The following is a 25,489-nucleotide window of genomic DNA, read 5'->3' as shown; positions in this document are numbered from 1 at the left end:
TTACTTACATTGCTTGTTACCGCCCGAAGCCCCACTGCTCCAGGGCCGACAGCCAGAGCCCTGTCTCTAGTTGTCAGGTCCGGGACTCTGGCTGTCAGTGCCCCATTTAAATGGGTACAAGCACTCCTGGTGAGGATGCGCACCACTGACAGAAAGAGCGTAGTGTGGACACAAAGAGCCAATTTAATTACTGCAGTAGCTGTATGTCAACCTAACTTAAGTCTACTTAATTCTGTAGTATAGACATGCCCTGAGTACCTCTCCTAGACCCAAAGAGCTCTATGTAAGCTTGAAAGCTTGCCTCTTTCACCAACAGAAGATGGCCCAATAAAAAAAAATTACCTCACCCACCTTGTCTCTCTAATCTATTAATTTGGCAGGAATGAACATTAACAAGGTAGTGTATGGACCAACAGAGTTCCATTGCAACAGAATATTTTAATATGCAAATTTCAGGACAAGAGTTCCCTTACTTTAAAAATGACAGTAATTATAATTCGTATTAATTGATACCTCAATTTGATTCCAGTAACAGACTCTGCAGACAACCACTGAATTCTCTAAAAAAATAAAAGCAACTTTATCAATCAAACCTAAATCTTCAAGAGAAAAACTTAGTGCACCACAGTAAAACTACAGGTTACTAAATATATTTTCACCACAAGCACTAAAACAGAAATGTCTCAATATTTTATTCAACAAAATATTATTTTGTAAAAAAACAAAACAAAAACATTGAATGCAATGGCTAGCTAGGGTTAACACAGGCAGATTTTTTTTGTTAATTTGACAATTTCATGTCTTGTAAATACAGTCTAAAGAAAGTGATCTTAAAAATTTACAACCAAAATTCTACTAGCAATCTTTTAAAAATCTCTTGTACTGTCACTGATGAAGAAAATCTATAGACCATACAATGTTTAAAGTACAGGAATAAATATAATTTAAAAGTAAATATCCCCTTGTCTGAGATTATTTATTGTAAATTCACATACCAGGCTTATTCCCCTTTCTGCTGAGTAAAAGGAGAAAGACGATCCTCTACCTATGGATGCTTCTAGTCTAAGAATCTTTTTCCACCCCAGAGTTTACATTTTTTCTAATGTCGTTCTGTTACCGATGAAGTGAGCTGTAGCTCACGAAAGCTTATGCTCAAATAAATTGGTTAGTCTCTAAGGTGCCACTAGTACTCCTTTTCTTTCTGTTACTAAGAGCTCTCAAATGTGTGCGTCTGGACAAATTTAATTCAGTCAAAGCTAATCTTTTCCCTTTATATATCAAAGTGTGGGGGGGGCGCGGGAGGGTTCAAGCTTCTACAAATCAGTGAATGAGATTGTATCCTTGTGCAACAAGACTTCAGGTTCTTATTCTTGCTCGAAACTGTTTGGAATATTGAACTGATAGCCATAATGTAAAAACAGGGTTGCAGGCTAACCTGGCAATACATGACCATGCATGTACAGTTTTATATTTCATTGCATAGGGTTCCAGAGCTCTCTTTTAGGAGCTAGAGAACCCTTTGTAGAATATAATCTATTATCTAATTCCCAGTTTGCTTTCCCTGCAGTATTTTGTTCTCTTTCAGTCCGAGGGTGACCTATGCCAACCGTCCAGCCTGCCAAATACTCCCTTTCTGACACCGGGAAAAAAAGCTTCAGCTGGGAGAGGCTGAGCCCTCCTGGTGCATGAAAGGTCTGAAATACAATCATCAGAGGGGTAGCCCTGTTAGCCTGGATCGGTAAAAGCAGCAAAGAGGCCTGTGGCACCTTATAGACTAACAGACATATTGGAGCATAAGCTTTGAAGTGGGTGACTACCCACTTTGTCGGATGCATGAAATACAGTTGTGAGTCTCTTTCCTTGCCATATAGACTGATAGGAAATCCTGTGCAGCCTGATGAAGACTAACACAAATTTAACCACCACTACGAATCTAAGCGCAAGAACACCAGCCTCCACTAGGCAACCAGGCGGCTCGATGCGATCCATGTCTGCAAACGAAAGGCGGCGCTCCGGGAGCCCCCGGGGCCTGCCGCGCACACAGCCAGGGGACGAAAGGGGGCCCGGGCTCGCGGGATGCTCAGTACACCCGGCGCCGCGCCCCGGGAGGCGGAGAGGAGAGCCCGGAGCGGAAAGGGAGGCTGCCTGGCTGGCTCTCCCCCCGCCCTGCGCCCCGACACAGAGACACAACCAACTTCAGCTATGGCGGCCAGCCCCGGGAGGGAAGGGCCCTGCAGGCCAGGCCCCCGCCAGACACCGCGCAAGGCTCCCTCGCCATGCAGCTGTGGGCAGGCCCCGCGGGCAGCAGCGCCCTGGCCAGGGAGCGCCGAGCACAGGCCTCACTCCGCTCCCCCGGGGCAGCGGGGGAGGCAGACCTCGCCCGCCGCCCGTCTGCCCCCAACACCCCGCGGGCTGCCCCGGCCCGACCCACCTCCGCTCTCCCCGCGCGATCCGCAGCCGGCGCAGCAGCGGGCAAGGTGTGGGCTCCGGGCGGGCCAGCGCAGCTCCGACGCCCGGCCCTGCCCTGCCAGCTCCTCCCCGGGGCGGGGACGCCCGGCTCGGGGGAGGAGACCGCTCCCCAGCCCGGATCGCCGCCGGGCCCTCTCCGCCCCAGCAGCTGCTCGGCGAGGGCCCACGAACTCCAGAGTCTGTCCTGCCGGCAGCAGGGGACTCCCTGCAGCCCCGCGAGGGGCACAGCCCGCTCCTGGGGCGGCTCCGAACAGCGAAGGAAGGGGCAGCTATTGGGAAGCGCAGTCGAGGTAGCGGCTGAAGAGGAACAGTGGCGGGGTGGGCAGGATTGTGCGGAGTCTGAGAGCAGAAGCCAGGGAACACGCTGGGGTTGCAGCTTCCATTGGTGACAATGAGCGAGCCGCGCCTGTTTGTTCGCTCCATGCCATGAGCTAACTGACCAGTTTGACTTCGATCAACACTAGTTCGAGGGAGGGAGTACGTTTCTCCTGGCGACAGTAGATCGCTCCGATGACAGCTAATGGGTGTTCTGGGAACCCAGGTATTTAAGGAGGATGGTGTTGAAATTCAGTGTCAGAGGCGTCCTGAGGCCACGGAGTCCTCAAATATAGCCCTGGATGAAAAAAGCATTTACTAGAGCTCTAAGTGCTTGTGATGTCAACTATTGCAGAAAAATTTAGTTGAAGTGAAATCTTAAATGAAGTTTTCTTACAAAGCTGGTTTTGGGAGAGGGAAGTTTTCTCATTTCCTTTCTTCAGCCCTCAAGTACAGATAAGAAAATGGGCTCAGACTAGCAGAGTTGTCTCCAAGGGAATAGAAAATCCCTCCTGCTGAACCCCCACTAAATTTGAGGATTGTGCCTGAAAACTAAATATACATGTTCTGAAACTGCTTAGAATCATAGAATATGAGGGTTGGAAGGGACCTCAGGAGGTCATCTAGTCCAACCCCCTGCTCAAAGCAGGACCAATCGCCACTTTTTGCCCCAGATCCCAAATGGCCCCCTCAAGGATTGAGCTCACAACCCTGGGTTTAGCAGGCCAATGCTCAAACCAGTGAGCTATCCCTCCCCACCATGCTTGGCCATACAGAGTTCTCTACAGCACTTAATGCTGGAGTAGACCTCTGAAATATTAACCACAACAAATACTTCATGGTACTTTAATCACATTAAGCAGCTTTCTCCCTTTCCTGACAGTCTTTCAATGTGAAGAAATTAGTTAAAATCTTAATCCTCCGTTGTGGGTTAGATTGCTGCGTATGAAATATACAAAAAAGAAAACGATCAGGTAAGAGAAGTTTTTCATTCTAGAGCCCCTTCACATCCAACAAAATTTGTGAAGGGGTGTGAAATGAGGAGCTAGGAGAGAGGATAACTACACACTGAAAAGAGCCACTAGGATGCTGAGGGTGGACAGATTTCAAGAGATTACTGAGGCACTGCAGGTTGTGGCACACTCCTTGCCAACACCGCCACCACCACGTGGCTGCCTGGTAGGGTATAGCACCAGAAGCATAAGCGCTTTCTTCCAGCGATTATTCCTCTCACAGATTAGCCAATAAACCCTTAGCAAAGTTAGAACTTCAGCATCCTCCAGTCCAGCTCAGAAGATTTTCAAGCTTGCTTGTCCTTCTTTCTTGGGTGACAGGTCTCTAATAGTATTTGATTGCTTCTTTGAGTCAAACAGATCCTGCAGTACCTTTGTGTATATCCAAGGTGTGCCACTCTTGTGGTATTTCTATTTAAATGTATTTATTCTTAGCTTCTTCTATGGCGTTCATCACTACATGATCTGAGCATGAGAAAATACACGAGTCCAGCACACCTGTGAGGTATTATCATTGTTTTACAGATGAGGAACTGAAGTAGAAAAGTTGGTGACTTGCCCAAGTTCACACAGGACATCTGTGGCAGAGCCAGGAATCTTACTTGGATCTACTGCTTCAAACTCCAGGTCTTTAATCTCAAGGCCATCCTTCTCAGGGAACTTGTAAGTAGACAGGAGTTATGTCTACACCAGCACTTAAGTAGTTTTCCTTACTACTTCAGGGAGAAACACTGCCAAAAAGTATCAGCAATGATTCAGTTTCCCACTGTAGACAAAGCTTGAACATTTGTTTTAATATTCAGCAGCTCACACAAGTGTTCCTTGTGAACTGTTCTGAGACCCACATGTCCACGGTGATGTTCTTCAGTCTTCTAAATTATTCCACTTGCTTCTGCAATAGCAATCTCTCTGCTGGTATCAAGGAAGCTTGGTCTAGAAATCTGTCCTGTTGCAAAAGGAAGAACGAAAGTCCCATCTATGAGAAATGGAGGATAGCAAGGATTTCTTAGGCTTCACAGCAACTTTGGGGAATCCCTTGGAAAAAATAGCTGCCAAACAGTTTGTCTTCATAGTTCTTTGATGCTATTTGGTCTCTATATATATATGCTTCCAAGGCAGAGCAAAAGATGTCTGACTACCTTATTTCATGCCATTAAATCAATAAGGCTTACAGGGAAATCTCTGAAAGCTATCTTTAACCTCTTGTCATTCCAAGACATGGAATACCTAAACTTGTCTATCCAAGCAATCATGTGGAGGGTGAGGCAGAACCAGTGGCTGAGACACACAGTGAAGAATAAAAGCCTTTGAATTATGTTGAAGGAATGACTTCTGTCTGTAATCCTCTGGGGGATGAATAACCGTTGGCAGGTGATCACTGTATCTCTGACAGAGATCAGTTTTGGAAGAGCGACATAGCACTTCTTGTGTCTTGGAACGAAAATCTAGTTAACTTCTGTGGTAAAATTACCACCTTTTAAATCTGTAATTGCTGTTCTGTTCATGTTTTGTACCCAGAAGAATTATAAAGAGATACATGCCAGTAACCCAACTGAGTGTTGTAAATCTCACTACGATTTAACAAAAATATTCTTAACAGTTTGCAAAATTTTTGCAAACTGTAGTAAACCAAAAGTACAGTATTTGTAAATGAGGTTACTACAATGAGTGCTATAACAATGCACGTATATATAAAGGATAATATCTCTCCCTCTCAAACATATATAATTTGTTTATTTAGCATTATCAGAATTGGGGAACGTTTATTTAATCTTTCTGAGGACCAAGTCAATACACATATAAAGCCACCGGTATTTAATCATTAGTTGTCTTATTCAACTCGTAGCAAGTCATTTTCTTTAACAAAAAAATAATATTCCTTTTAAGTGGGTTTTATACTTTAATACAGTTATTTGGCCAAACACTCAAGACTGATCATCATTTAACCCACATGTGACTGATGTTAGTCGTGTTGCTTAATACACTATTGTACAGCACTCACATCCTACAGTGCTGAGAGGGTATAAAAACTTATGTAGAGTATAATTTAATGAAGCTTTAGGAAAAGAGACCCTAGTTCCATTCCCACATGTGAGTAAGCTATTATCCCATATTGTTACTATTGACCTTCCGTGTCACATTCTTTGGTAGCATTCAACCACAAATGGGCTGTGCACACAGCCTCAACAATCTACCATTACCTCTGACAAACTAATTAGCCTGACTTGAGAGAAACCAACAGCAGAACTCAAGATCCTTTCCAAATCCACCTATATATTGTTGCTCCCCAGCCCAGCATAGAACACATTTAATCTCAAGTCTGTGTAGTTCTTTGCAGCCCTAATATATTTGCTCCAATTCCCCAGGATAGACACTGCAGTACAACTTTGTACAATGTCTATCATTAGGAAAGAGAAGGGTAAAAAGGTCAGTTAGCCCAGGCTTCTTAAACTTTACATATTGCCAGCAGTAAAAATTCCAGCAAAAAAGGAAATACCGGAAAGAGTAATTTCCACCTTCAGCCTCATTAGTGCACTCAGAGATACAGGAAAAAGTAGACCCTAATGAAGTAGAAGGAGGGGCTGCTCAGCAAACAGAACCATCTCTGTTTAGGCTTCAGTAACAGGCATCTTTTGCAAGAAGACAACCATTACTCCTCTATTTGTGTTTGCACACAGTACAAATCAAATACATAAATGCACATTTCAAATGTGTTAAAAGCGGACAAGCAAATAGGAACTGCCCCATCTCACAAAATGAAGACTTATTTGAATCTTTAAAGAAAATAAGTGAAACTCAGCCCTTCCTCCCAAATGATCTCTCATCTTCCTTCCTACTTTCTCTCATTAAAATCACCAATATCTTAATTTAAACCATGTGAGCTCAGATGCCACAGTGATGAGCACTTAAAAATGTTATCATATTAGGATGTGGCCGCACCCAGAAGTCTCCACCTGGCCCAACTGTTGCTCAGTTTTAGCTATGGTGTGAGGATTTGCCTTGAAAAGTATCTCAAATTGAACCATGTTTATCTGGGAAGATCCAAAGCAGAAGAGATCTTTCTTTTCAGCGAGAAAGTGGCTTTTCCCATGAGAACATCATCTACTGGGCCTAATCAAAGGAGAGTACCAAATGTAATGTTAAGCAAACAACAGGGCCTAGTGGAGAGACAGCAAGACCTCATATCTAGTCCAGCTGCTCCTGAGGAGAGTAGAGAGGAGCCTTCCCTTGAAGACTGTATTCTTTCTGAAACAACTGTCATCTTAGTAGTAAGGGAAAAGATTTTACTGCCGCTGGAGGCAGCATACAAAAGGACTAACTAGAAGAAGGATAACCCCTTCACAAGTTCAGATAAACATCCACACTTTCATCTAAATTGACAAACCTTGAGACTCAACATGTGTTTATTTGTTGCTGACCAGCCGAAATCCCCAGAGCTCTCATGCTAGTTTCCCATCTGCTGCATTCATTTTGGCAGTGACCAAAATCTATCTACATCTCATAGCTATTCAGTGCACTGTATTAGGTTAGATGATATCAGTCTAGTTCCTGAACATGTCTATCAGAAAATCACCATCTTAACTTGCAACCTAATTATCAGTTCCAGCAGGAAGACCAAAGGTTGCATGGTCCATTGAGACTGGAGGGCCATTTGGATCAGATTGGAAGCACACAGCTGGAGTAGTTTGAGGAAGCTTGTACTTCTGCTGCCTATATGTGAATAGAGGGCTCAAGGTCTGACAAAGGTATATTCACTCCAAACAGAAGTGTAAATATAGTTCTGCTAGATACCCCACTTGCTCTTTTGCTACTTCATTCAGAATTCTAGAGCAGCCCACACTAAGTCCTAGAATTCTTAAGTCTTCACTTGTTTTAATAATAGGGTTCATTTTGGGGGAGCAATGTGGTTTCCTTTAGCATTTGCTTTACCTCCCTAAGCCATAAGTTTTTGGAATCTACTTTCCAATTCTTCTTGGTAAAACAGTAAGTTTTAAATAAGTTAGTTACTGTATTACTTGTATCTTGAGCTTTTGCCAGGATAAGCAATGGACTGATAGAATATCTCAATATAGCAATCCCTTCAGTTCTTTTTCCTTTTTTCCAATAAAGCTTCCTCTCAATATCCTTAAGAGGTCAGTGAAGGAATCTTGAAGGCCTCCAGTTCCTCAAGGATCAGCTTTTTATTTGTCACTATGCTTTCATCTAATACATCCACCCTTTTTTAAAAGCATGTGGTGGTTTTGCACATCTCTTCCTGTTGTCCCACACAACCCTCATTCAGTTTTCATTGGTTCTACTGCCCCAAAACTTCCCTTTGACAAAGGAGTCAGACAGCATACTCCCAAGACCACAGTGCTTCACCATCAGCAATAGTCAAACACTAGAATACTGCACAACTACTTAGTTTCACTAAGATGCCTTTTAAAAAAGGGCAGGTACTATGAAATAAAGGCATTAGTCTCTAGGATTCGTCTGCAAAGGGAAGTCTGAACTTCCAGGTCACGGGTGAAGAGGCAGGAATGCGGTGATCCCGGGATGAATATCAAGCCTTATGTACTTAAACTAAAAGGGGCTGTCCATTTTTTGTGTAGCCTTCCTCTTTTCTTTTTAAAGTACACATTTATTTAGTAACAAACCAAGACACTTCAGTCACCTTGCAAACTGAAGCCTACATTTCATTGGCATAATGCACATGGCCATCTCAGAAATAAAGTAATCAATAAGTTACCTTGTGGGTAAGCAGGGTCACATTCCCACTGATGCTCAATCACCTGAACTCTTCAAAGTATTAGTATGCTTCAAAAATTGCACATACATGCAAACTAAATATAGCTCTCAGACTTCTGATAAGTTACAATGCTGCTTTTGGTGCCACAAAGGTTGTACACTACTGGAATTACTGCTGGATCACTCCCCAAAATTAAAAACAGTTACTAACCTGTTCCATAACTGTTGTTCTTAGAGATGCATACCACATTTCCATTCCACTCCTGGTGCCTGTGTGCTCAGCACACAGCCATCAGAAACCTTTTCCCTCAGTTGTACCCATTGGGGGCTCAACCTCCCCCTGCTGCTGGTGCTACTGCATGCAGGTTAAAAGGGTAGAGCCACCCCTAACCCCCATCTCTGGCCAGAGCTCTGATGTAGAAGGGTAGGAGGGTGGGTCATGGAATGGACATGTGTAACAAATCTACGGAACAGGTTAGTAACTTTTTCTTTCCTTCAAGTGATTGTACATACGCATTCCACTCTTGGTGTCTCACTAGCTGTAGAACAGGAGGTGGGATCAGCGTCTATTTCAAAAAAGATTATAGAACAACTCAACCCACTCTAGCATTGTCTCTGGAGTCCTGAGACACAGCTTTGTGGGAGGCAAACCTGTGAACTGAGGTCCAGGTTGCCGCTCTACAAATGTCTACAATTGGAATTTCTGCCAGAAAGGCCAAAGTCAATTGTGACCTTGTTGAACGAGCTGTGACTCTGTTGGGTGGAGCAACATTATCCAAATTATAACATGCTTATATAGGACGTAATCCAGAAAAAAATTCTTTGGGTGGAGACTGATTGACTTCTTACTCTGTCAGCCACTGCTATGAACAACTGGGAAGATTAAAAAAGTGTCTGGTTCTATCTAGGTAAAATGTCAAGGCTCTTCTGATATCCAAGGTATGCAAAACCTCTCTGTTTGTACATGGCTTCAGTTAGAAAACAGACAAATAAATTGCCTGGTTGATGTGAAAGAGGAAACCACCTTAGGGAGGAACTTTGGATGAGGGCGCAGGCAAACCTTGTCCTTAAAAAAAGATCATATATGGAGGTTCTGAAATTAATGCCTGCAGCTCCCTTACTTTCTGGCGGATGGAATGACCACCAGAAATGCCACCTTTATTGACCGAAGCAGCAGCAAGCAGGTCTTGACAATACAAAGTTTAAATCCCATAGGGGAATAGATTCTGGCACGTGAGATTATAATTTGACTAAGCCCTTAAATAACTTTATGGACATGTCATTGGAAAAAATAGAGTGATTGTTCACTTTAGGATGGAACACTGAAATAGCAGCTCGATGTACTTTGATGGAAATACCTATCAAACCTTGGTGCTTCAGGTATAATAAGTAATCCACAAACAGAACACCTGAACGTACACCGGCTGAATCTGTCCACCAATCTAGGGAGGTGAGGGCACTCTTACCACAGAGTCTAACTGATGCCAGCCACTCCTGCAGAGTTCTGAGTTGTAGTCTGGCGTACTGAACCACAAAGGTGACCCAGAACCCTCAAACAGTTTTGTGCTATTGTGACCGGGCAAGCCTTCAAACCTATGACAACTGAACTGCCTGAAACCTGACACTGGAAGAAAGGCATTGGCTTGAGAGGAGTCCAGTACAGCCCTCATAAACTTTATGCTATGGACTGGGGTGAGGACAGATTTTTCTGTGTTGATTAGCAGTCCCAGACCATGGAATATTGACTGGATCATGGCAACACTGCTCTGCACTTGCTGTTTGGTCTGGCCTTTGACAAGCCAGTTGTCTAGGTAAGGGCAAACCTGCACTCCTGATCTTCAGAAGAATGCAGCTACTACTGCCATGACCTTTGTAAAGACCCTGGAAGCTGCTGACAGGCCAAAAAGTAGTATAATGAGCTGGTAATGATTTTGATTTACCAGAAATCAGAGGTACTTCCTGTGAGCTTGATTGATTGCCACATGGAAGTAGACATCTTTCAAGTTGAGGTCAGTGTACTGGTCCCCAAGATCCAGGGAAGGGATGACAGAAGCTAGCATGACCATGCAAAACTTTATCCTTTTTAAAAATCTGTTGTGTTGATGCAGGTCTAAAATTGATCTGAGATCCTCTTACCTCTTTGCTTTTGGAATTGGGAAACACTGGGAATAAAACCCCTTCCCTCTGAAATCACATGGAACCTCCTCTATGGCTCCCAAATGAAGGAGTAATTGATTTCCTGGATAAGAAGGTTTTTGTGAGAGTGGTTCACAAAAAGGGGCAGGGAGGGAGGGGTAGAAGCAAACTGGAGAGTATATCCCACTTACACAGTGCTCAAGACCCAGTGGTCCCAAAGTAATCTGAGATCAAGAACTGTGGAAATGGGACAGATGGTTTGCAAAGGTCAGGGGGTTTGGGTCTGGAGATATGTTGACCTTGAGTGATCCATCAAAATGGCCTCTGGAGTTCCCAGGTGTCTTGAGTGGCCCAGAGGCGAGGTAGCAGGAGGCCTACACCTATAACGCCTGAACCTCTTTTTTGATAGGTCCTACTGAGGAAAAGTAACGGAAAAATTGGGGTGGACGACAGTGCTTCCTGTCTCCTGCAGGCAGGTACCGACCCAAGGACTTTAGAGTGACTCTAGACTCCTTAAGTCCATGAAGTTTTCTGTCCATCTGGTCTGAGAAGAGAGAAGGACCCCTGAATGGCAAGTCCTGGAGAGTGCTCAGTATGTCATAGGGGAGACCAGAAGACTGCAGCCAGGATGATCCACACATGGCCACTGCAGAAGCCATGGTTCAAGTTGCTGAGTTTGCTACATCCAGCCCTGCCTTTAGTTGTGTTCTCTCAACTAATCTACTCTCATTGACTATGGAACCGAACTCCTGTCTAGTGTTCTCCGGAAGCAGCTCTCTGAACTTTTCCAGTGAGCCCCATAAATTAAAATCATACGCCCCAGCAAAGCCTGTTGGTTAGTGATACACAAAATAAATCTTTCTGCCAAATAAGTCCAGCCTTTTAGCATCCTTTGATTTAGAGGTGGCAGCCTTGTGCCCTTGATGCTTGCTCTAATTAGCCATTGTCACAACTAAAGAGCCTGATGGTGGGTGAGTATAGAGGTATTCAAAACCTTGGGAGGATTCATAATATTTTTCTTTCTGCCTGTTTTAAGGTGGGAGACAGTGAAGATGGAGTCTACCACCGAGCCTTTATAGGCTCTAGTATCACCTCATTAATTGGCAGAGCTACCCTTCAGGGACCCACCATTGATAAAATGTCAACCCGATGATGTGAAGACACTCTGCCCTCTTTGAACTGTAAACCTAATTCTGCAGCCACTCTCTTGAGCAACTCCTGATAAAACTTTAAAATAATCAGGAGGAGGTGAAGTGTGCTAGATGAAATGGCTTAATCTGGTGAGGGCAAAGAGGAAGCCAAGACTGGAGGGGGTATAATCTTCTCTATTGCCTGTTGCTCTGGCACCTCCGCCTGATACTGTACCATGCCCAGTACCACACTCTGGGGTTTGAGCCATTCAGTACATAGACTCACCCTTCTAGACAAGGGCACTGATATGCATGGTGTGGGGGAAGATCGGTAAGTGGGGGAAACCCCCCAGGATTACAAAAGGGCCACTGATGCAGAGCAGGGCCTCACTATCCTGGTCACATTCCAATGGGAGTTTCCACTGAAGTGTGTCAGTGGTCAGCAGGAAGAGAGGATCTGAGCAGAGCCTGGGAGGTGCTGCTTTGTGTTTGAGTTACATACAACCCCACCTCCAATCCACCTAGGAGGATTTCCATTCTTCTGACTATGGTGGAGCTGATCCCATTGGTCCCAGGGCTGAGTGCTGGGAGCCAGGCGATGCACGGAGTAACGCCATTTTGGCAGGCTTCCCCCAGGAAGCAGGCAACAGCAGTGCTGGAGATTGAATCTCCGGCAGTGGTGTGGGGGGACTGGACTCTTGTAAGGATGGAGGCACCATGCACTGAGAGGCAAAGCAGGTTTCTTGCTGCTGCAAATGCCCCTGGGGTAGTCACACCAAGATAGTCTCTTGTGGTGCGGAAGAAGTTGACACTGCCACTTCTGGCACCAGGCTCAACAGAGTCCCCTACAGCACCAGGGCCAACTGTGCCAACTTACGCACATATTTAGAGGAGAAGTGCTCAGGTTTCTAGTGCACTCTACTTGACGGCTTCTTGACCCTCTTCCCAAATTTAGAATGGGAGGAAACCTTCTCTGGAAGGTTTGTATTTCTTCCTGGGAACAGGCAAGAGAGAATGGTGCTGGGCTTCTGCTAACTCCAGAGGTGTGCTCCTCACTGAAGCTGCAGCACTCGGCACCAAGTCAGATTGGGAGAGCCCCAAGACAGCACCGACAGTGGCCTGAGCGCTGCCTCCAACAGCCTAGCCTCACTAGCCTTCTTTGTCCTAGGCTTGAATTCCCTGCAAATCGGGCACTGGTCCTTTACGTATGCCTCTACCAAGCACTTCAAGCAGCTATTATGTGGGTTGCTCACTGGCATAGGCCAGGAGCAAAAAGCCTACGGTTTGAAACCCAGTGACTGGGGCACAACTCAGTACCGTATCTAGAAAAAACTCCAAATGGGGAAACGTCCAAAAAAACTTTTTTTTAAATTAACAGAACTAAAACTTACTATCCTAACAAGACTAAGAACTAGACTAACTATATACACACACACTATGTTCACAAAAAGGCTGAGACACAAACTGTTCTGGTATAGAAAAGAGTTCCAACAACTGTCCTGGTAAGAAGAAACTGAGGGGGACTAAGGACAGCTCTGTGCTCATACCTGCATACAGTGGCATGTGGAAGCAGAGGGAGCTTGAGCTGCCCAACAGGTACCTCTGAGGAAAAACGTTTCTGACGGATATACGCTGGGTGCACAGACACCGGGAGTGGAATACACATGTGCAACCACTCAAAGAATGCATTAATTTATCTGTGAACATTTCCTCCTGATGCCATCTTCCCTTGGAAGGAAGATATCCAATTCCAAGAGTGGGACTACTGTACACAAGAAGCTTAGTCTCAGTTCATAGATACAAGCCAACTAAAGCATGCCAAAAGATTACCACACTGAATTGCACGCATACCAGTAACTTGGAAACATTGCAACTGAAGTGACTTGGAAATCAAGTTTTATAAAAAACAAACTCTCAAAATGTTTTTGGAAAAGTACAGAGAAGCAACCCTTGAACATGCATTGCTTACGCACTGCACTGAAGAGTTGTCTAATGCATTTTGAGTCTGATACAGCATTCCAGAAGATTCTGGATTCTTCAGCACTACTTGTTTCTATGCAAAAGAATTGATCTCCTTGATGTAAAGGGACACTTCATTTATACCACTGCAACTCTGATACTGAAACTTAATCAATTTTCTGGGTGAAGTTAATTTGTATACTATATCCAGGGCCCCCCACAATTGCATAATTCTGCAACTGCTCCTTGCTACCAAATCTTAGCTTTCATTTTTCAAAAAAATGTTCTTCTAGCTCTTATAGTTATGAAAATAAACTTGATGTTTTAAAGTGTAAACCAATGAAGTGGTGCCCGCTTGTGTCTGCAGAGAGCCTGGAGCTCTGTGAGATTTGAGCTGTCCCATTCGTCTCAGTCAGAGCCTTGGGGATTCTGGCATTCTCCTAAGTATCAATCCTAAACTCATGGAGGATAGGTCCATCAACGGCTGTTAGCCAATATGGTCAGTGACACAACCCCATGCTCTGAGTGTTCCTAAACATTTGACTACTAAAAGATGGATTGGATAACAGATCACTTGATAAATTGCCCTGTTCTGTTCACTCCCTCTGAAGCATCTGGCACCAGCCATTGTCAGAAAACAGGATATTTGGCTAGATGGACCATTGATCTGACCCAGTATGGCCATTCTTATGTCTCTGCCATGCTAACATCAGTCTACTGCTGCCTTTCACACTTCAGCTTTCCCCTCAAAGAGGAGTTAATTCTATTATAATGAATGCTCCTTGACCCTTTTGCTCCCTGGAACAGTGCAAGAACCAGAGCTGGAGTCTAACTCATAGCTAAGGAACTGGACCACATAGGCTGGATATACACTTCCCTTCCCCTCATGCAGATTGGGGGTGGGGAGGAGACTCTGAGCCTAATCATCTAGACATCAGCATAGTCACCGAACTCCAGGGAGTGAGGCCACCATGAGAACACATCAGAAACACATGATCAAAAAATTATCATTGATAAATGATATATCAAAGAGAATTTTCAAATGTGAGCCACAGCTGTGCATGTTTTAATGGAGCTGGAAATTAAGGTTACTTCACGGAAATAAAGTTAAATGTTACTGCCCAATTTAGGGGTTCTTGTCACAGAGTTTAGGAGCTCACGCTGTAGAATTTAGTCCCATGGAGCATATCAGGCTCCTGGACTATATCACATGGCCGTCTTACCCAATTGTTACACAGAAAATGTTACAAGTATTATATCATTTGTATCTAAATGTACAGAATGACAGAAATGCCATCTCTCTGGCAATATTGGCTTTTTCCCAACAGCACACTCTTCACTGCTTTTTCCTGCCCAGTTTCAAACAACTCAGGAAGTAGAGCTTTCATCAGTCCTCACAGGAGACTATTCCAGTTCAATTGATCTGTCAGGCTTTTTCCTCTTGTATTCTCCTTTTATTTTCCTTCACTCAGTTTAATCCCATGACTCCTATCTTATGACCTTTTTTTTTTTAAACTTCTTATCCCTAGTTATACATTGTAGAACTTTGCCAGATTGCCAGTCCACTTTTCAAAGTCCATCCTGTAACATTCACATGTTCTAGCTTTATGAATATTATATTGGGGGGGGGAGGGGTGACATCAGCATTTTCTGAATTTAGGAGTCAAGTTGAACTACTGCTGTTCAAAGTATGACCACACTGCTGGCACCTTTTTGAACCCAGTGTAGTACCAATCCCAAGTGTAGCTATGTTTAAGTCACTAAATGAACCAAGAGTATCCAGGACATGAGTCACTGGCAAGTCTTAAGAAGGAAAAGGTTTACACACACTTTATAGAGAACTAAGCATCAGAGCCTACAAAATCCAATTGTGGGTGGTGGGTTATATGGTCTCCTCCCAGCACCACTAGCCCCTCCCTACTCCAATTCCATAACACATCATGGGTCCTGCAGCTGAGGATTGTGGAATATGGTGGGAAGAGATGATTTTTCAGCCTTTCCATCCCCAAAAGATTGAGATTTACTACCCTGCTGTTCTTTGGCATCAACAAAACAGTCTCAAAGATAGAGGGTGTTATGATAATTGCGCAAGGAAGTCCTGTAGTCTGATGCTAAATTGATACTTGTGCATTACACTTCACTTCAGAATACATCAGTGCACTTGGTTTAACTGGCCAGTCAGGAGACCAAATTTCTCAATGCCCTTGTAGGTTTCGTAAATGGAGTGCTATTGAAAGTGTCAGATTGAAGACTTCTGCTTGTCTACAGAACAGCAGAATAGCAGCAGTAGCAAAAGGTTCCATACACCATTCCCTAGCAACCTGACACAGCCCTGTCCGGGAATAATCACATTTAGGGGCAAGAGGGGAATCAAGTTTCTGTAGCCCACACAACAACCTTGGTTTCAATGCTGAGCGTGCAAAGAGGGTTTTGACAGGTAAAGTCCTGTGCACAAGAAATCAAACAGATTCCATTTTTCAAAGGCCAAAGGACAGACATCAGATAGTAAACATTTTAGTCTATGATGACTTGGAATAAATGTGAACCTAAGGCCAGAGGTGAAAGGCTGTGTATCATTACCACTAGTGCCAGGGAAAACTCAAGAGGGAATAGAGTTTGCAGTAGATCTGAAAAAGCACCTAAAAATTTGAATGCCTTTCTAAACCATATTGGACTGAAAATTTTGGCTGGAAATTTCGTGAGAACAGGCTCTTGAGCTTACTCATACTTCCTGTTTTCAGGAAAGCTAGAAATATGAAGTTTGAGAGAGGTCAGCATTTCTGGCACAAGTTCTGACTGGAAACTATAGCAGACAGGCATGTGAAAATGAGTAATGAAAAAATATCCAAGAACCTGTAAAGAGGTTTGGTTCTAGAAACAGGCAAAGATTCCAGATGGAAGATATTTTTCCCATATTAGTTCTCCCCTCAATACCTACCAATTCCAAGTCACCTGTTCCCCATTTAAAGTGCTGTAATCTAAAAGCCTGTAAATGACACAGGAATACAGTTCTCATATCCACTATATCTGGTTTACATAGACTGAGGTTACGTCTACACTTAAAATGCTACAGCAGATGTGCTGCTTTAGTGCTTCAGCATAGACACTACCTATGCTGACAGGAAGGGTTCTTCCATTATAGGTAATCCACTTCCCCGAGAGGCGAATTCTTCCATCAACCTAGTACAGTCTACACATGGACTTAGGTCGACTTAACTACACCGCTCCGGGGTGTGGATTTTTCACACCCCTGCACAACATAGTTAAACCGACCTCATTTTCTAGTGTAGATCAGGTCTAAATGTTGTATCTTTTATCCTAGTTAAGCCATGGCTAGGTGTGTTAGAATGCATTAACATGAACATTTGAAAAGTGTAGTGTAGACAAGGCACGTTGCCTTTAACATACAAGTTAAAAACCTAGGAAGGAGCCTTGGCTCTACCCAGTCATCTTAGAACATGTCAAAGACAGCCTTGTCTATCTACACTACACTTTTTAGATATCTTTGTTAGAGTGTGTTCCCTAATTGATTCCATCACACTGTTAAATCCTAGTTTAGACAAGGCCAAAGTAGTTACAGACTTATTTTTCCTTCTCCAGTTAGGAAAGGGAGCACTGTATCCTAATTCTGTTTTCTCTCCTCTTCTCTGTGTATATCCGGTTCACGTTTCTAATTTTACTTTACCTCATGGTTTCTCAGATATCCTGATCAGCTTACTCACTCTCTTATTTCAATGTGAAGAACCCCTAAACTCAAATACCATTAGAAAATTCAATTTGCTCTGTTATAAATGGCCAAGTGACAAAATGGATATATTTGTTCAATAATGTATAAATTAACCTTGAGGGATTGTCATAATTGACTCTAAGCTAAAGTGAAGAGGCAGTCCCCATTTATGATATCCAAACTTAAAGCCATAATGAAGAGTCTGATCATTTCACAAGTGAAACTGAGATTACTTGGTAAAAACATTAGCAAGCCTTCAATTGTTCCTTCTTCCTTTCTTTTAGTCCAGCATTTCCCAAAATCATGAAAGAAGAGTCCCACTTCAGAAAAATGAAACTAATAGCTATCTCTCACCCTCCTCCAATGCCACCATATGTTGTTAAAGGCCTACTCAATTTATATATCTGCAATACCCCCACTAGTCCTTTAGACACCTCCAGTAATTACACCCCAAACGTTTGAGAATGACTGGTGTAGCCCTTCAATATAGGATACTTTTTAAATGAGCAGTAAAATAATTAACATGTTGACATTTAAAGTTTCATCATCTGTACCCGAGTTAACATCCATTGAAATGAATGGAGCAGTTTGCAACTCAGATATTGTTTCAGGTTCTCTTCTGACTCAGGCAGGCTTCACTGGTTCAGTTACACTTCTTTCATGTTTTGAAAGTGTTCTTCACAATCATACCAGCTAGAAACTACTTGTTCACAGGCAGCTAAAGTCTTCAAAATTTGGTTATTCTAAAACATGGCTGTCCCAATTTTCAGGATTTGGTTTTATTCTCTCAAATTAAAGATGTTCCTGTTATTACTGTGAAAACACTGTTTGGTTTTGGACAATTTTTGTCAGGGTTTCGCCTTTTTATTTTTTAGTGTGTCTGACTCACTTCATTTTATATGTTTTGTCTTGGCCTTGCTTTTATATAAATTAAAATGTCTCTGCCATCAGTCAAAACAAACTGCATAATTTCAAATTCAAGTAAAGATTCTAATACCTAAATAATACGGATAATGACCAACTGGTTTGAAATCCACATCTGATCACAGATTAGCAGTACTCTAGTCCTCTAATAGCACAGTCTGCTATTGAGCACTCACTGGGTATCTCTATACTGCAATTAGATACTCATGTCTGGCTCATGGATCTCAAGCTAAGGGGTTAATTGTGGTGTAGAGGCTCAGGCTTGGGCTGCAGCCCAAGCTCTGAGACCGTCACACCCTGCAGGCTCCTAGAACCCAGGCTCTAGCGTGAGCCTGAAAGTCTCCACCACAGTTAAACAGCCCCTTAGCCCAAGCCCCACAAGCCAGAGTATTCTGGCACAAGTCAGTTGCGGGTGTCTAATTGCAGTGTAGACAGTCGCAGTGCGTATCTGTAAACTGTTTTGTTCCTGGTCATTACCCAATCCTTCAAGCCAACAGAGAATAGCTTTTTAGGGATGAGCAATATCTGCACTTGGGCCATTCACTGGTATCTATAGCAAGCCCTAGCTTATGATTTGTTGCATATAGCAGACTTGCTTTGACTACACGCATTGTGGAAACCCTTCATTTTATTAGCGCAGCCTTATTAAAATATTAGCAGTATTTTCACCTACAGTAATAGATCCTGAGGGTCAGGGTGGCCTACTGGTTAAAAGCTTCTATGTACATGCAGTTAAATTTTGATAGTCCAGTAGATTCTGCTTATTAGCAACCTCTTGGTGGACAGAAAAAAGTTGCCATTATCTGACAGTTGCCAATAAGCTAAAGACAGGTTTGCCAGGCTTCAGCCAGGGATGGAAATACTGGGATGTGCCCATACGGGGTCCCAAGGTAGGCTGTGGGCAGTGGCAGGGAGCAGGCCACTACCCAGATGTTGTGGCTTTCCAAAGGGCAGGGGGAGCTGAGGGAATACAGGGCTGTACTGTACCACTCCCTGTGCTCTCTGGGTTGCATCCTACTCTGACACCAGGGACCCAGGCTCTGCACATCCCAGCATCCCTGTTCCCCATAGAATGCCACAGCCACAGGCAGGTTTGCAGGGCTACAGACAGGAAAGGCAGTGATGGGATGTGCTGAGCCCTGGCTCTCAGCCTGGAGAGTGCAGGGAGAGGTATCATGCGCCCCCCAGCACTTCCTTGTCTGCAGACCCGCAAACCAGTTTGCAGCTGATGCTCAGCTCAGCCCCCCAAATCTACCTGCAGGCCAGGCTTTCCATAAAACAAGTTAGTAGCCAACATGCCTACTGCTAATATCCAGGTCAATTAACATTATAGTCAATTGGACAGTATCTGTTCCATGCAAAATGTTTTTATTAACCGAAAGCTGTTACTATCTGGATTATTAAGCAGAATCCCCTGTATTTTGAATACCTGTAGTTTGCACATTGCCATAATGCACCCTTCTTTTTAGTAACTATGAGTGAGTAAAAGCATTGAAACCACATGAATTGTAACTGGTTTAACCTGGGGAATCTGGCATCCATATGATCAAGGGCAGCTTTAAGTAAATAAAATTTAATTTTTCTGCAGCTAAGTGAACACAGACCCAGAGAAGGTTAGCCCTGATTTGTATTATGGTAGCACCACTGTTCTAGGCATGTCGTAAGGGACAGTCCCTTCCCGAAAGAGTTTCAATCTAAATAGACAAAACAGACAAAGGGTGAGAAAAAGGAAGTATTATCCCTATTTCACAGATGAGAAACTCAGGCTATGTCTATACTAGCACTTCTGTTGGTAAAACTTTTGTTGGTCAGAGGTGTGGGGGAAAAAAAAACAACTGACCGAGAGGAGTTTCACCGACAAAAGCAGCAGCGTGGACAGCACTATGTCAGCAGGAGATGCTCTCCCGCCGCTCATTGGGGGCAGTTTAATGACAGCTTGAGCAAACTTGGAATGAGGTCGCTCTTCAAATTTTTCTCTCTAGTCAACTCTGCAGTCTGCCTTTCACCTAATTCATTCTTCTGAAATCATTGTTGCTAAAGTTACTTCTGACCTCCAACTGGTCAAGTATAACTGCTCTTCTCTGTCCTCATTCTTCTGGAATCATTTACTGCCTTTAACAAAGGCGACTGGCTCTTCCTCTACACATCTTGCTCTTCTGAGAAAATGTGTCTTGACACTCATATTTCCGACTACTCTTGCTTTTCTTTCCCAAGGCTCTATTCTCCTTTCTTATACTCTCAAAACAGGAAAGGAGAATAGTGTGTTCTGTCATCTTCTCTTTCTGTAGTCTAGGTGATTTCATCTACTGCCATGTGTTCAACTATTACCTTGATGCTAACTACAAATACACTGTTGCATCACAGCTGCTCACCTTCTATGCAGTCCTGCACCTATAGGTGCATCTCCAATACCTTCTCCTGGAGAGCATCACTGCCACTTTAAACTCAATGTCGGAATCAGATATTCTTTCCTCTCCCCATTCTCTATTAACATCAACCTTACAGTCACCCAGGTTCACAATCTTGATTTTTCTCCAATCACATTCACACCCATGACAAATCCCATTGGTGGTTGTTCTACATTTCCAGTGTTCTTCCTTTCAGTCTTTTTGGCCATATTAATCCTCCTCTGGCAATTTCCTGCCTTACCCACGACAACTTGCTCTCTTCCCCAATGCAGCTCTTCCTTTGCTTGCACACAAACCTTCCCTATTCCCATTCCCACTTTTCTAAAATATCTGGTTTGGCTTCCCCTCTTTCCATATGGAACCGAATCTTCACTTCATTTACAAAGCCCTTCAAGAACTCTACTCCTACTATCCCTCCCCCCACCCTTACCATATTCTCTCTGCCCACAATTTCTGTCACATTCTTCATGCCACCTTTTGTGCCTGAAACAGCCTGAAATAAATGTATGCCAAACACACCCCATCTCTTTAATAAACCCTCTTAAAAAAAAAGCCATCCTTTTAATGAAGCATTCCAGTTGATCATACATCATTCTGTGTTTGTTCTGCATTGTCCGTATTCATGGCTTTATACTGTACATGCTTCAGGGCAGGAACTTATGGAACCATACATCTGTCTCATAGTGGGGTATGCTATAAAAACAGCATGAATACCATTTTAGTGACTTCTTACGCAAGACAGAGTCTTTCATATGAGGTCCATCAGCAGCACCCAGTCTGCAAAAGGTTTGTAGTGATGCCAATTAAGACCATCAACTGCAGGATTAACCTTGGCAATAACATCAGTGATAAACTGCTATTAAGCGCTAACTGTGGTGTGACATTCTGGCCACATACTTCTGTCCTGCACTGTAGTAAAAATTATTGAGACAGGTGACTTTAGAGGTCCAGAATTCATTCCTTTAGAATATTTTGAGATATACTGGAGTTCTCTGATGTCTGCCCAGTCATGGAATTAGTGAGGGTGTCTCACTAATAGCCATCTACATACTTCAACCCCTTGTAGGTTGATCATATTTTCAAAGTGAAAAGCTGACACTATGGAGGGGAAAAGGGTCACGGGGAAGAATTTTGGTGGAGGACAAAAGGTTACTGGGAAGTTGTCTTCTTCCTTCTCCCCCATTCAGAATGGAAAAAAAAGGGACACTTTATAGTAAAGGGCAAGACGGAAGAACACAGTATTTACCCGTCTCCCCCCTTTGCTGTTCTCTTCTAGTTCCAATCTCTCCCTGTCCAGTTTACCTCTCCTCCCCCCATACACCAGTAAACCTACCACCTAATTCACTCTTCACACACACACACTCTGCCAACACAACCCACTCCCCTCCTGTCTCAGAATCAGGCTAGCCCAAAGGCTAGTGCTCCCTGTGCTAACTACTCTTTCCTCTACTTACAGCCCACACGCTGCAAGGATTCCAGGAGGTGCATATGGCTGCCGACAGCCCAGTTCTCTGCAGCATATTGTCAGAGAAAACCTGTATTTTCTAATGAATTTCTTCCCCCTCAACTGCAGATGTTTTGCAGGGATAGGAGCATCCCCCCAGTAGTGGCATGTACTGCACCCTGCAGTACAGCCACCATAGTACCTAGCTGTGACATTATTGATGGGTCTTAGCTCCATTTGGCCCTAACAAACAGTACATGTCACTGCATCTACTTAGAGTAATACTAGCTAGTCTCACAATAAGGTGAAATATCCCAATATTTCTAAATATCCCTGATTAAGTTGGGGATTAGTCCTGCTTTGAGCAGGAAGTTAGACAAGATGACCTCCTGAGGTCCCTTCCAACCCTGATATTCTATGATGAATATAAAATGTTTAATTGGTTTGATCGATAACTCTAAGATGGTGAACATATTTCTTTTCATTTGGTGTTCACTGAGGAAGAAAAATCAAGCTAAGTTTGGGTGAGTAAAGTTTAATATTTATAAAGGTACAAAAGATATAGTTGTTGCACAGTAGAAAATCTTTGGCTTATTACTGGTACTATAGTAGCAACTAACAAGGATCAGAGAGACCCATTGGACTACACATTAATGAAAAGTATAGGTACAGGAAAGGAGATGCCACACCACAGGCCAAAACACTGGGCAGGTACCGTATTTTCACAGCAATTACTGCTTATGCCAATGCCTTTGTCCACCAGTAAGCCCCTCATATCTGTATTCTTCCATTATACAGGAGCATCAAGATTTGGAATGATAACTTTAATGTTTCAAGAAGGTAAAGCGTAAACCAACTATTGTTTTTGCTCTTAATTATAGTTTTTTTAATTGTTTGAAATATCCAGTCCTCATTTTGCTTTCATGAACCAAACAGGAGGGAGACAAAGTCGTACTATTTCGAGTTCCACCCCTTCAAGACACTAAAATGAGATCCCACTCAGCAGTCTGTGCAGGACTTCAAGATACACTCACCCTACTCCTTTCATGCACTCTGACACCAGGGAAAGAATTATTGTTGAAATATCCTTACTTTCAAAATTAATCATCCCACTGAGATGAATAGGGCAGTTCACATCTTTTGGAGCTCTCTCGCATTGCCTGCAAATCAGTATAATGCTGACTTTGTATAAACAAAGGTTAAATAAATTTAAGTCAGTTTCTGCATCAGTTTAATTCAATTGAGTTAAACAGATGCACTTTTCTAGTAATGACAAATTCTATTCTTGGTTCAGTTTGAAGTGGTCTTCGCAGCCATAAGGACTACAGACTTAAAATTATTCTAAAATGAAAACTCTGACCTTAGAGCAAAAAATGACAGTACCCAGTATGTTCTTAACTTAAATGTACTTAACAAAAAAGTACCCAGTCCCCAAAAACCAGCCTCTTTGTTAGGGGAATGAAGAGTGATGTCACAAATTGTCTCTCTCCCTCCTTAAGAATGAGCATGCCCATCTGCCTCAGTTGTGAGTAAAGAGAATTGCTCCTCAGTTTAAATGTTTGTGACATTCAAATCTGCCAGAGATCGTGCCAATGTTCTCCAGCAAAGAGAGGGGAATTAGGACCAAATTTCAGGTATTAAATTTAAAAAAGGTACATTTCTATGAACTCCAAAAGGTACACTTTTAGATATATGCTTTAAAGTCTTTTTATTTAAATATAATACTAGTCAGTGTGGCAAGTTTCCCTACAATATTTTTTTATACACAAACTGTGTTTGACCTGGGACAAAACAGAATAGGGGGGAAATGATGCTGACGATTCTTTAAAAAAAAAAAAAAATCAAAATTGTGTAAATCTTTAAGAACAACCAACATCCAGGGCAGGATTTTCAAAAGTGCTCAGCAATGGCTTAACTGCTCCCCCTGAAGTCAATATATTTTATCCTTTACTTAATGGAAGCAGATTTAGGCCAATGATGAACTCTCATGAAAAATAGACCACGTGGGATTTTCAGAGCGTACACTTTTACATTTTAGATTACTATGTTAAATAGCACCTATATTAACTAGTCTTTCACTTTTGTTTGTTTTGCTTTCTAGTTCTCATTTACTTGCTCAATGCTGCAATATTTAGATTGTATAAACTGCAGGGCTATGTTTATATTTAAAGAAAATTCTATTATGTTTTTACAAAAATATATTAACATCTCTACTAATCTTGGTAAAGCTTACATGAAGAAAGCCTAAATTTGGGACTAAACTTGACCAGACAGTGTCCCTTTAACCAACTTGAAGACAAAAGCATTCAATTCCCTAATCTGCCACTGACTTGAGAAAAAGTGTCAACAGCTCAAGTCACCCTCCTCCACCTGGCTTTATTTTTGAAGCAGACTCTTAATACAGTAACTCCTCACTTAAAGTCATCCTGGTTAAAGTTGTTTCGTTAAGTTGATGTTCTATTAGAGAACATGCTTGTTTAAAGTTGTGCAATGTTCTAACGCCCTCCGCCAGCGCAGACCTGCGGGCCCCAAAGATCAGCGCCTCCCCTCTCCCTCAATCAGCTGTTTCATGGCATACAGGGAGGCTGAGGGGGGATGAGCGAGGACGTGGCATGCTCGGGGGCGGAACTAGGCTGGAAGAGGTGGAGTGGGGCGTTGGGGGAAGGGGTGGGTGAGGGCAGGGCCTGGGGTAGAGCCAGGGGTCAAGCACCTCCCGGCAGTTTGAAAAGTCAGTGCCTGTGGCCCCAAAAGCCTATGGCTGTCTCCAGCTATGTAGGGATCTAGATGCCCAGTGCCTCTGTGTTGTCCCCTGAACATACCATGCAACCTGGCAGATTGGTTCCCTTAGGAGACGACTGGTCTCCCGGGCACTAACTGGAGCAGGCATTTGTGTAATCTGCTGCTCAGAGGCTAGCAGACACATCCCCATTGGGTGCTAGGGAAGGATGCAGCAGTGTCACTTTCTGTGTGCTAGTGATGAAGTGAGCTGTAGCTCACGAAAGCTTATGCTCAAATAAATTGGTTAGTCTCTAAGGTGCCACAAGTCCTCCTTTTCTTTTTGCGAAGACAGACTAACACGGCTGTTACTCTGAAACCTTTGTGTGCTGCCGCTTGCCTGCTCTGCCTGGCTCCCATGTGGAGCCCAAACCCGCAGAGCTTGCATGGGGAGGACTCTGCAGGCCTAGGAGTGGGGGTGTTGTTGACCCAAGCCCTCACCAGAACTCTGGGGCCAGAGG

General features: G+C 43.3%; 1 protein-coding gene across 8 annotated transcripts in view; it reads right to left on the bottom strand.

Annotated features, from left to right (window-relative positions):
* The window catches only part of CPNE1 (copine 1), an 82,378-nt gene that overhangs the window by 36,801 nt on the left and 20,088 nt on the right, over positions 1–25,489 (bottom strand). Inside the window, exon 1 of one of the 8 annotated variants that reach the window (XM_077831931.1) lies at positions 2,432–2,518. The exons of 6 other annotated variants lie outside the window; for them this stretch is intronic. The gene's annotated coding sequence lies outside the window, so the exon portion shown is untranslated. Of the gene's footprint in view, positions 1–513; positions 536–2,431; positions 2,519–25,489 lie in introns of those variants that run through there. One more of the 8 variants, XM_077831934.1, reaches the window with a different exon arrangement.

The sequence above is a fragment of the Eretmochelys imbricata genome, chromosome 13 (genome assembly GCF_965152235.1).
Source record: "Eretmochelys imbricata isolate rEreImb1 chromosome 13, rEreImb1.hap1, whole genome shotgun sequence".
NCBI classification, from domain to species: domain Eukaryota; kingdom Metazoa; phylum Chordata; order Testudines; family Cheloniidae; genus Eretmochelys; species Eretmochelys imbricata.
The sequence above is the reverse complement of the archived record's forward strand: the minus strand, read 5'-3'. Positions and strand labels throughout refer to the sequence as shown.